We start from the raw sequence: 12,366 nt of genomic DNA on the forward strand, positions 1-12,366 counted from the left end.
AATCATGAAGGAAATCCATAAACAATGGCAGGATTTTTGTTTACTTCTGAGGAAAAATCATTTTCCCATTTCCGCCATTTTTTCTCCTGGATTTCCTAGTAATATAATAGACACCCGTTTATCAGTGGTGTTTTCTCTAGCCTGGAACAAAATAAACAAATGTGTGTGTAAATGAATAAATAATTTCTTGCAGAATGATGCAAATTTTTCGGGGCAACAATAACATAATATATAAATTACAGTTTATTTTTCTCAACAGCTTTTGTCACTTTCCAGTAGATCAAAAAGTATAAAAATAATAAGTGTAGGAGAAATTTGGTCATGATTGTTCGCTCTTCTAAAAACTCCTGTGTGGTGATCAGGTAAATTAGCAAAAACCTCGAGATCTGACCCTGCTCTTAGGGCTCATTTTCTACAAAATTTAATCATTAAAATCCCCAAATTTCAAAGTATTCAAATATATAAGAAAAGAAACTTCTTGTTATTCTAAGTCCCAGGATAAACCATGAACCACATCAAACCTTAATGTCTCTTGTCAGATTGTTGACTTTCAATCAAAAACCTTCCTGCCTTAGGTGTGCACTCAGCTACAGATGACAAGGAGAGAATATGGATTGATTATAAATAACATTCAAATTAAATGTCTAGTTATGAAAGGGAAAGTAAGATAAAAGTGGTGGAAGCATCTCCCCGCTCACGGTTCCCAGGATTTCCCAGGGATAGGAATCAAAGCTCACCAAAGGATCTTTTGGAAGCAGGATTGTTTTGCCATGGATGAGGGATTACTGATTGGCTTTTTAACTTCAGCTTTTCCAAATAGTTTTTCAGTTATTTAATTTACTCTACATGGAGTCTATTGATTATTCAAGTTGGCAGTCAATTTTATAGGGCACCCCGCTGTTTCTTTGCTTAATGTAGTCAATGATTGTAATTGCTTGATCAGTGCAGCCCATGAAATAGGTTTTGTGTCTTTTTTACAATGCATTGATGGCTTTATCTGATGCAGCCTTGGCAGGGCCGGGTTTTACAGCGCTACCCGGAACTCCCAGAGGTCTCTAGATTAATGGCTATGGCGAGCTGTTGGAGCTGCTGATGCTGCGTTCCAGAATGTATTCACACATCTGGCATGCCACACTTGGCATTGGCGCCAGCTTTGTGTTGTGCAGTTACAGAATCTCTCACCAGTGCCTAGTTAACTGTTTTCACTGAGGGAATGAGATAAAAAGCCATCCAGAGAGCTGTTGGCACCCAGTCTCTGTCACTGTAGTCACACATTAAAATTTTTTTTCAGTCTTTTTTTTTTTTAAGAGGCAAATGATGTATGGAAACAACAAATTACGTGGAATGTTTATGTTTTGAACTCTGTTTGGATTCTGAAAAGCATCCCATGGGTGTTCGGATTTCCTGTAAACCAACAAGCAGCCCCCTTCTTGCCTTCACCACCGCCTTCCCTTGGATGAGAGCATGATAGGAGGAAACGCATCCAAGTTTTCCATGCTAGCTGACAGAGGCTTTAGATTTCAAGAGAAAGGTGGATAGCGGAATCACAAATGTGAAAAAGCAGCCTGAACCACCCTCCATAGCTCATTACAATAAAGGTAATTCTCCTGTCCTTCAGTGAATCGGGTTAAATTGCTCAGGCATCATTTCCCTATGCCTGCGTGTCAGTGTTTCATATTTGATACAATTTGAATTGCATTATTAGACATGTAAAATGTAGTTTTAATAAGTAGACCAAGAAAAAGTAATGAAATATGCAATAGAGTTGCATAAATCCATGGACAATATAATTATATGGTACACATACAGGATTTACAATGCCCGGGATGACATCCACCCAGGAAAAAAAAAGGAAAGCATGATAGATTTTTAGTCCAGCTGGGCTCTGACTTGATTTTCTTAGCAGAATTTGACATTGAAACTGGACAGGTACAGTTTCTTTATTAATACTTTTCTCTCTGAGAAATAAACTATAAATGAATAATGCATCTCTAAAAAAGAAAGTCTACGGAGAAGACAGAAAATAATATTTTAAATTCCTAGGTCCGCCTGGAACTGAAATTCCCATTAGTGTAAGCAACTGTATAAGAATACCATAAATGTAAATGCACTACTAATCTTTCGGCCTATGTGCAAGAAAAACATTAGAATTTTCTGAAAATAACCATTCGCATTTTCAAATTTTACAGTCATTATGTGATGTCATTGCTAGAATAATTTTACCATCAACTCAGATTTTAATGCATTTACAATGGAAGTCTCTCCAGCAAGTTCCCCTTCTCCCTCTTAACTTTCTTGGCCTTCAGACACAGTCTAAATATATTTTATCCACTTCATGCATAGCCTTACATATTATCCAACTTTCTTTCCTTATACAGAATGTTATTATTTAATAAACTGAACAGAAAGAAGCCAAGTCAGCAATTTATACTAGTTTACTGCCAGCCCAAGTTTTGAAATATGAAGAAATGCCTTTTTCTTAACAACTGTGGAAAGCATCTTACCATTCCTCCACTCCTAATTTCATTTTACTTTGAAATGTTATAAAACTGACAGTCATTTTGAAATAGATGTCTGAGTCACTTTTCCACTGCTCTTAGGCAGCAAGATGGTCTATGTAACTGAAAGCCTAGCTCCCATTGTCAGTCCCCCATGGAACACACACAGATACACAAACACACACACACACACACACACACACACACACTGAGTGGCACCGGGGAGAGTGACATAATAGCTAAACGAAATACTCAGAGGAGCTGAAGGACTCACTAATATGACAGCTGATGAAAAGCTTTGCTTCAAACTGATTTGAGATAACTTGTGATAGTGGATGAGTAAGGAGACAGGGCAAACCTAAAGGCTTTGGAGATTTTTATTGTCCAGGTTAGAATGATCATGGCCACCCTCCTCAATTCTACTCTCACAGTGACAAGAGCTCAGCTAGTTAGTCCCTCAGGGAGACCTTTTGTATTCAATTGAGACTAATGCTTTGGTGGATAGTTCTGGGCCTCCTTTCATTTCTCAGCTTGCTGAGTGCTTATTTAGGGGTTAGATCCCCTATTTCATACCTGTTACCCATCTGTTATTGATTATAAAGTTCCAGAGGGCAGAGCCTTTGACATTTTCACTTGCCATTTATTGTTCCTTTTTGGTAGCAATCTGTTATGCAGATGGGGACACTTAACAAATAATACAGCAAAACTTTGTTGTCCCTACATGAAAGGAAATATGGTCCAAGCAAAAATAAATTCAAGTGGATTCAATCACCCATCTGAAAAGATAGACAAAGTATTTGAAACACAGTGGATGTTTATGAGGAAGACCGTTTTCGCCTTATATTATCTTCCCAGGGTCCAAAATTGTGAAAGGGATAGTAGGGATGGGAACAGTTTTGTTCAACAGACGTGAACTCTAAATCCTGCTTTGGCACTTATTTGCTGTATGACCTGAGACAAATTGCTTAATCTCTCTGAACTTCACTTTCCTTTGAGATAAAATATTCAAATTGCCCAGTGTTGCTGGAAGGATTAAACAAGACATCACAGATAAGCACCTGGCTCAGTATCTGCCATATAAAAGGTGTTCCAGAAATGTTAGCTCCACTCAGTTGTGTTTAGGAAAGAACAAAGACCAATGTCCACTTTTTCTCTGATCTTAGATACCTGTGTTACTTATGTCTTCTCTATCTCCCTGTTGGTTTTTGGTCTTGATTTTTTTTTAAATTTATACATTTTTATACAAGAACTGGGGTACAGGTAAGAGGCGTGGGAGGGTGAGATGATTCACCAGAGACAGAGTGGGGAACAGAACAGGCAGACGGACTGAAGACACTGCTGAGGGGAGACAGAAGTCTGCCGCGCCATGTGGGTTTCTCCCTGGCTGGCCAGGATCGAACCCCTGCTGCAGAGACTGCAGACAGCTTCACAGCGCTTTGTTCAACCCACTGCACTACCAGGGAGGCCCTTGTCTTGATTTTAACCTACCTTTCCTTTTCATGTCTGGCTATTCCAATTGCTGCAAATATATTGGTGTACGTGGCAACGTGGAGAAATGGGGAACTTTCTGGGGGAAGCAGGTAGTGTCCTAAATGGTTCTCATAAGCATAGCTAGCCGGCCCTTAGCGTATTGTTGGCAACCAGCTAGTTTAGTACACATCAGGTCATCTTAAAGATAAAATTTCCTTGACATTGAACTCTGAGTCAAACTATATGACTCTTGACTATGAAGAAGACAGCACCGAGGTTCCCCTGGATGGTTAAGTTCCCTATTTACTATGCAGATTAAAAAGGTCTTTCTGTGAGGGGAAGCATGCCTGATCCCTCTCCTACCTCTTGACAATCCAAGGATCTAGCACCTATGCTCAGAAAAGTATAGTCAGAAAAGTAATCTAAGAAAAGAAGTCTTCTGGGCCTCCCCTGGTGGCACAGCGGTTGAGCGCTGGGCTGAGAGGCTGCCTGCAGCCTCTGCAGCGCTGGTTCAATCCCCGGCCACCAGGCAAGGGTCCCACATGGTGTGCAGACCTCTCCTGCCGCCTGCTGCTCCCCTCAGCAGTGTACTTTGTCAGTCTGCGTGTTCTGTTCCCCGCTCTGGCTCTGGTGAATTCTCTCACCCTCCGTGCTTCTGACTGTACCCAGTGCTTGTATAAATAAATAAATAAATAAATAAATAAATAAATAAATAAATAAATAAATAAATCTTTAAAAAAAAAAAAAAGAAAGGAAGGAAGTCTCCTACCTTGGTACACGCTATATTCTTCCAAATGTACTGACGTCTGTTTCCTGAGAAAGTCCAATGCACTCAGCATTTCTCAGGAGAGAAGGCATCTGTCCACAGAGAATTTTAGGGAAAACTCTTTAAATATTCTGATATCAGGAGTTGTGATACTCCTGATCATAGTAACACATTCTTTTAGATTTGTCTTTTAGATTCTAAAAGAATGCCCAATTCTCCTAGATTTGTCTGTAACCACTGGTGAATACAACGTGAATATTAAAATGGAATATATATTTTTAAGTAGTAAACTGAAGTTTTACCCATTTGTATGAATCACATTGCTTGTGGTATTTCTACCATGAGTCAAGGACTTTGTGGGTGTCTCATGAGAAGGGCAGATACTAGCAAGGATGAAGATGGGGGAACAGAGGCCCTATCTCCTCGTTGCAGCACTTTACAAAATCTCTTCTTGTAACCAGATGCCCTTTCAGAAATGGGGAAAGGAAGACAGATTGAGAATACAACCCTAACAGGAAACAAACTTTAAATTAATTGACTAAAAATTTACGAGAAGAGACTTAAATTTTAAATGCGTGTTTGTTATTCTCTCACATCAAACAGCATCAACCCATTTCCATTACAACTAACAAGGCAGGGTTTCTGTTTTGCTTTAATAATACAACTCTTAACTTAATGCATATGAACAGAAACATTTATTTTCTATAGATTAAATAAAATAGTAGAGTCAAATATTTGACATATTATATAATGTATTATGTTAAATATATTTATCTTAAGAAATTAATGGGGTGCTCTACACCAGTAGTATAATTTTCTTACATCTCTTTAATATTACCTAGTAATAATGGAAAAAAAATGGGGTCTTACTAACAGGAAGAGGCAATCTAATAGTGAGAATGTTGGTTTTTCTACAATTCTGAATCATAGTGAATCATTTCATTTCTACTATAAAGCCTGTTCAGTTAGAGATCTACCAAAGGTTTGACTCTTTCTTTTTTATTTAATTCAGGCCTTTGTTAGGGGAAAAAGGATGTCCCAAAGCAAATTCCATATAGGCTTTGTGGACTCCACCCCCACCCCAGGTCAAAGCCAAAGACACTGGGGTGGGGGTGGAGTCCACAAAGCCTATATGGAATTTGCTTTGGGACATCCTTTTTCCCCTAACACCTAGATAGTATTCCCTCAGTCATATTCTAACAAAAGGGAAGAGAAAGGTATCTAAGTAGGTATTTATTGACCACTTAGCATGTCCAGGAAATAAATATGCATATGTGGTTTTACATACTTGTACTAAGGTGTGTATGTATATTTTGTGACTCAAATTCATTCAAACCTATGAAAAAGACATTATTTTATACATTTTTTTGATGGAAAATGGAAAATTCAAGACAGGATGAGTAACTTCTCTGAGCTTGTAATTAATAAAGGGTTGATTTGTGATTTTTTTAAAGATTTATTTATTTATGCATACAAGAGCAGGGGTACAGGCCAGAGGTTCCGGGATGGGGGTGGGGGTGTGTGAGAGGATTCACTAGAGACAGAATGGGGAACAGAACAGGCAGATTAACTGAAATACACTGTTGAGGGGAGCAGTGGGCAAGTGAGGAGAGGTCTGTTGCACCATGTGGGTTGTTCCCCAGGCGGGGATCAAGCTTGTGCTGCAGAGGTTGCGGACAGCTTCATAGGTTGCATCATAACCCCTTGCGCCACCAGAGAGGCCCCCGATGTTTGATTTATACCTAGGATGGCTTATCCCAAAGGCGTAGCTTTTGCTTTTTTTTTCTATTGCCTTGTGTTCCTAGTAAACAATGAAGCCATGATTCAAAATGAACTTCTTCCACTCTAGATCCTCTCAGGACTTATTTGCATTTCTCATTCCTGAATGCGATCAACATGTCTACTACAGAACACTAACAAAGTGTCTCCCTTTCTTAGTCTTGGACATGCTGGTTTTGGATTCAGGTTGCAAAGGTGTGACTTCGCGATTATGTTACATGGACTTCTTTCCACAGTGTCATGTGAAACTCCTTTCTTGGCATTTACAGGCAGCCCAGTTTGGACATTCTCAATTTTGACTATTCATGGGAAAAATACCTATTTATAAAAAAGCTTTAAAAATATTCTGCACATAATCACAGATGACCTAGTATTCAAAGAATAGTTTCATTTTAAATGCTCCTTACTATATTTTTATTTAACAAGTTTATGATCTACTTAAAAAAATATATCAGATACTAAGTACAAATATTTAATGTGAATGAGGACTTGAAAGTCTTCTCACAATAATTCAAGTATTGTCCTTAGCTCTTACAAAATTTCTTCTCCCCTCAAATCTCAGACTTTAAACTTTTGTTTTCTTTAAATCAGGGTGATATGTTTTTTATTTAGATTGAATATCTTGAAAGTGGCTTGTATCTCTACAACCTGTGGGTTGACAGAAATGTGCAGCGTTCATATTGACTGTGTATTTGTCAGACTTGGTTACCTAAAACATCATGCCTTTGAGTCAAATTTACTCAGCTTCTGGCTTGACCAGAAACAGGCAGACAGGAACAAAAAGAATGAAACTTAACATGATTCAAACCCAAGCATATTCTTCATAAAAAAGACTACTAAGAATATATTCTATATGATATTCTGAACCAATACTTTCATAAACCAATCAATTCATAAACCAATGACCATTAAAATAATAGATACATTTTATTAAAAATGTCTATTATGGGGGAAAATTTATTGAATCGCTCAGGAAATAAAAATGAAGTTTTTTTTACCTGCACTTGGTACTCTTCAAGTAAATATTAGCATGTTAATTATTTATTTTATTTATTATGGTTTATCAATGTGTAAATTTATACTTACTTGAATGAATTCAACTCTTTGAAAATGCTACCTTCAAAAACAATTTTCATGTTTTTTTTCCCAATCCCAATGTCATGTCTGCAAAAAAAAATCATTTGTTCACTTTTTAAAACTTTTACTATTCTTTGTGTTTGCCGATCAGTCTTACTTATTTGTGGTAAGTAAGCAAAGTTGTTCATTGTAAAGGGCCTTTCTCCCAATAGATTGGATTGGATGAGAAGTCACTTGTTGCGAGTCTATATAGTCTGACTCTGAGATGCATTTGGAGAATGAGTCTTTGGAGGTTGGCTTGACTCCAGTGAAGTCACTAGGGAAACGGTGTCATTTATTCACTGTCCTTTTGAACTCTAGCCCTGAAAGATGTGCTCCACTGACATTTTTTGAGGTCCTGATTTGAGACTTTTCAATCAGTCTCAGTTTCCACGTCCTTTTGTTGGTCCAGATTTTGGCTGTGCCTTGCAGAGGAAGTGCCAAAATTCCCTGAGAACAACAGTCCCTGTGGAATTTTTGGCTTGACCAGAAGCAGGAAGAACAGGAAACGTTATTTTAGAAAGTCCCGTTTTTCACACTGCTGATGTCTGGAGAGTTGAGATAAGCTTTGAGCCTACTTCCAAATCTTTGGGTGCCCCTCCAAGCATGCTCTAAATGGGGTGTGAAACATTGCTTTCTGGGGTGGGATTGGACAGTGATCAAGACAAAACAAGAATTGGCAGTAGGGTTTTTCTCCATTTAGTTTCCAGGATGTTGGAGGTGAAGTTGGAGTTTTCCCATCCTTAATGCCTTATCTAGAAGACAGTTCTGTGAATACAGGCCCAAAATGTTATTTTTCTTTTTTGTAAATATTATACTTTGAGTTATTGAGTTTTAGTGAGCTAGAGAGCACAAAAATAATCTTTATTCTTGAAATATTTATATATATAAGCATCAGTGAAATAAGAATGTGTGATTTCTTGGATTGGATACATAATTGTTACAAATTGTAGTTCCTAATGTTTAATGAAAACAGGACATGGAAGTGGGTGTTAGGAAGAAACCACGTGGTGGAAATGACCGTGAATGGGTGTGAAGCTGTTATTGTTGTCCCAGGCCTTGACATCCTTTTGCACCTTTAAAATACTAACTATTCTCTTAATTCTACCTGGAATTTAGAAAAGATATAAATCACTGCATATTTTGAAAGTGTTTGTGACACAATGCTATAGTGAACTCTCCAAATGTTTTCTTTAATACGAGTATTTCCGAACCTGAAACCTGAAACCAGATCTAGCATATATACGTACTATATATACATGTGCTAGATATATCTATACACACATACATATATATACTTTATAAATTGTTATATAGAAAAATATTCTGATGTTCAGTAAAAAAAAATACACACAATAATTCATTTTATATTTAAATACCATCCATTGTTACTGATTTCATGTATTTACTTTTTTCATAACCAATATTAAGCAAAATGGTTAAAAAATTATCCTTCAGAAAAGTACAATTCTACAAATAAGTTGGATGTGGTCATTTACTTTCACTAAAAATGTGCAGGATTTATGAACATTTTATCTCTAGTTAGTTGTCTAAGAATTTGTGAGAATAGAGAAGACTCAAGACAGGTTTTGGGCATTGGCCATTGAAAACCAAAATTCATCTGCATCTGTTAAAGTCCAATGTTGCCTCATGATTAAATTAGCAAGGGGAGTGATTAAATGATTCAATGACAGCACTAAGTTCGTCCCCTGCAGATGCCCAGGCTTAGGTCATCAGAGGTTTGAAATGAAGGACATTTTCTAACTTAGTCATAAGTTCTACAACTACTCCCCATGAATTTTTTTTTATTTCTTGCATAGAAATATTGGGGTGTAGGCCAGAGGCGCGGGAGTGAGTATATTTACCAGAGACAGAGTGGAGAGCACACCAGGTGGATTTACTGAAATATACTGCTAAGAGGAGCAGTGGCGAGACAGAAGAGGTCTGCTGAACCATATTTGGGTTAGCTCCTGATGAGGGATCAAACTCAGTCCCTAGAGGTGATAGTGCTGAGACTTAATGCCTAGGCTGCTAGGAAGGAAATGCCAAAATGATAGGCTTATATATATGGGAAGAGACAACTAAATAGCTACTTGAAATACCATGTGACTTGAGATGAGAGGATAACCACATAAATGCATAAACAATATGATCTTATAGTTTTCTGGGTGTTTTATAAACTTTAGTATGAGTACAGAAAACAGAATCAGAAAAATAATTAGTAGACCTGGGTCTAGAGTCAAAATTTTTAAATCATTATTTTCCTATTTCCATTTCACCATAGAACTTCTCACTTGAGAACATCTAGGAGAAAAAGTGATTCCAAATTTCTGAAAGACATCAGAAATAGTATGTCATAAGAATTGCTTACATTCTCCCTTGATTCATGGCACTACTATTTTGGGGTAGACACACATCAGGGTACAACCTTAAAAAGTTAAAAATGAGTTATTACATTATTCCCTTACCTTGGCATCAGTTGCAACGTGACTTAAAGGCAGCGACACGTGGCAGAGGGAAATCAATAACTAGGAATAGTTAGGTATGCCATGTCTCTTGTTTGAAAGGGCAATTATTTCATTTTTCATTGGTATTTCATGGACTTTGTTACCCTGAATTAAAAAAAGAATAGCTCAAAATGGATCTTAAGTTTAATATATATTTGAGAACTCTTTGTTAAAGTAGCTAGCAGACTTCAGTATCTCTGGTTTTTAGTCTATTGTGTCCAATTGTGAGCATCATGTACATTTCACAAGAACTAATTTGTGTTTTTTAGGAAGAACCATTGGATTTATTTGCTTGGCCCTGATTAGATTAGATCTGGCCAAATCGGCTGGGTCATTGTGCTTAACTCCTTATACTTATGTTTTATAACATTATAATAAAATGATGAGGGCTTCCCATCAGTGCCTGTTCACAATCATTTATCCCTAATGTGTCGGAAAGAAACAGAGAAATGAAAGGAGACACTTTCTCATTCATGATTCTTTTAAAACTGTTCTCTCTTCTTCACCCCGCCCATCCTGATATGGCATGCATGGCTCGTTTTCAGCCTGCTCTGAGACAAGCTAGGGCAGGCCCTGTAATATGATTCAAATTGCAATCTCATGTCTTGCATCCCCCAAACACCTCATCTCTGATGCAACCTGGAACCTTCATTCCAGTCCCCAATTAGACTAATATATCTGCCCAGCTCCGATTGGGGGTGATGGATCGGCTGGGAGGGTGAGGGGAGACAAGGAGATTTTCTCAGCTCCTCTGCATTCCCATAGGCATGCAGCATTTGACAGATTGGGCAGAACTGCCACGAAAGAGTCTGACACAGATGGTGTAATTAGAAAATGCGAAGTGCGAGTGTGAAATTTATCTTTGATCAGCACCTCCTTGCCAGATTGTCATCTATGTTAATATGATGATGGCTTCTTGGAGATGGAGAGAAGGAAACAGCAGCCTTGAAGAGGAAAGGGAGACTGTTCACTCTGTAAAGAAGATATTCTATTTACTTCTGAAATCCAATCAATTTCAACAGGCCAAAATGAAATTGTATTTATTTAATTCATATGGAAAATGAGCTTAACCTGATTCACACACTTTATTAGACCTATGATCAATATGGTGAAATTTGAACTTTAGTTGGAAGAGGAGACATATTAATTTTTTATGGAGTAATAAATAAAAAAATACAATCTATATCTGTAGGAGCTGTTAAAGACAATGTTCATCTCTCTTTATCAAGGCTCTATGAAAAATGCATGGAAGAAAATCACTACACTTCATAGCATGAGACTTCAGACACTACTAGTGAAGTTTTATTTTCCACTTCTTTATACTTTCTGCTCCAAAATAATAGCTCTGATTTTTTTCAGTGCAAAGTGCACAAGCTTTATCTTCTATGATGTTTTAGATTGTATAATTATTTTTCCTCATTTAGCAACATTTTTTAAGATTAACAAAATGCAGTTCTAGCTAGGAATTGAAAAAATTAGTTCATTTTCCTATTATTTTCCTGAAAAATCAATAGGTACTGTGAGATGTACCAAGTGTAGTCATAAGCTACTTCTTAAGTTAGCTATATTCAAGAACAGTAATCTTTTCTTTGGATGGCTCACAAGGTTCAGGTTTACAGCGACTATGATAGACTACATTTTGCTATAATCCGCTCAAATGTTCACATTGATGGTGCTAATTTTCAGGAAGGTAAATTAGCATAATTAATGACCAGCCAAATTTGGGGGTAATACAGTATGTAATTAACATTAGAGAGTTCTGTTGTACCACCTGCCCCCACATTTCATTGTTGCAGGGATCGAACTGTACAGGAGGAAATTTTCCCCTTTGCTGCACTGAGCAGAAAGCAGCTTTCTTCATCAGAATAAGCCATTAGCTGTAATGGCATGTAGGTGTAATGGAATGTGCTCGAAACATCTGTGCTGAGAGCAGGGGAGAAATTGCTGCATGCAGTCGTAGGCCTTTGGGGAGCTTGATTAAGGGTTGCTTCAGAGAACTTGAGATCTGGCTTGGGATGCAAAAACAAAAAAAAAAAAGGAGAAAGAGAGAGAGAGAAGAAAGGAAAATAATGCTAATAGATTTACGGATGTACTGCAGGGAGAACAAAGGATTTTTAATTTTTTTTTCTTCCTTTATTGCTCTTATATTGCATCTGTTCTCTGTTGGGCTTTCACTTATTGAAGTGATCTGGAAAAAATGTAGCTCTAAATGCAATTTAGCGGGAAAGAT

The sequence above is a fragment of the Talpa europaea genome, assembly GCF_964194135.1.
Source record: "Talpa europaea genome assembly, chromosome: 3".
Lineage (NCBI taxonomy): Eukaryota > Metazoa > Chordata > Mammalia > Eulipotyphla > Talpidae > Talpa > Talpa europaea.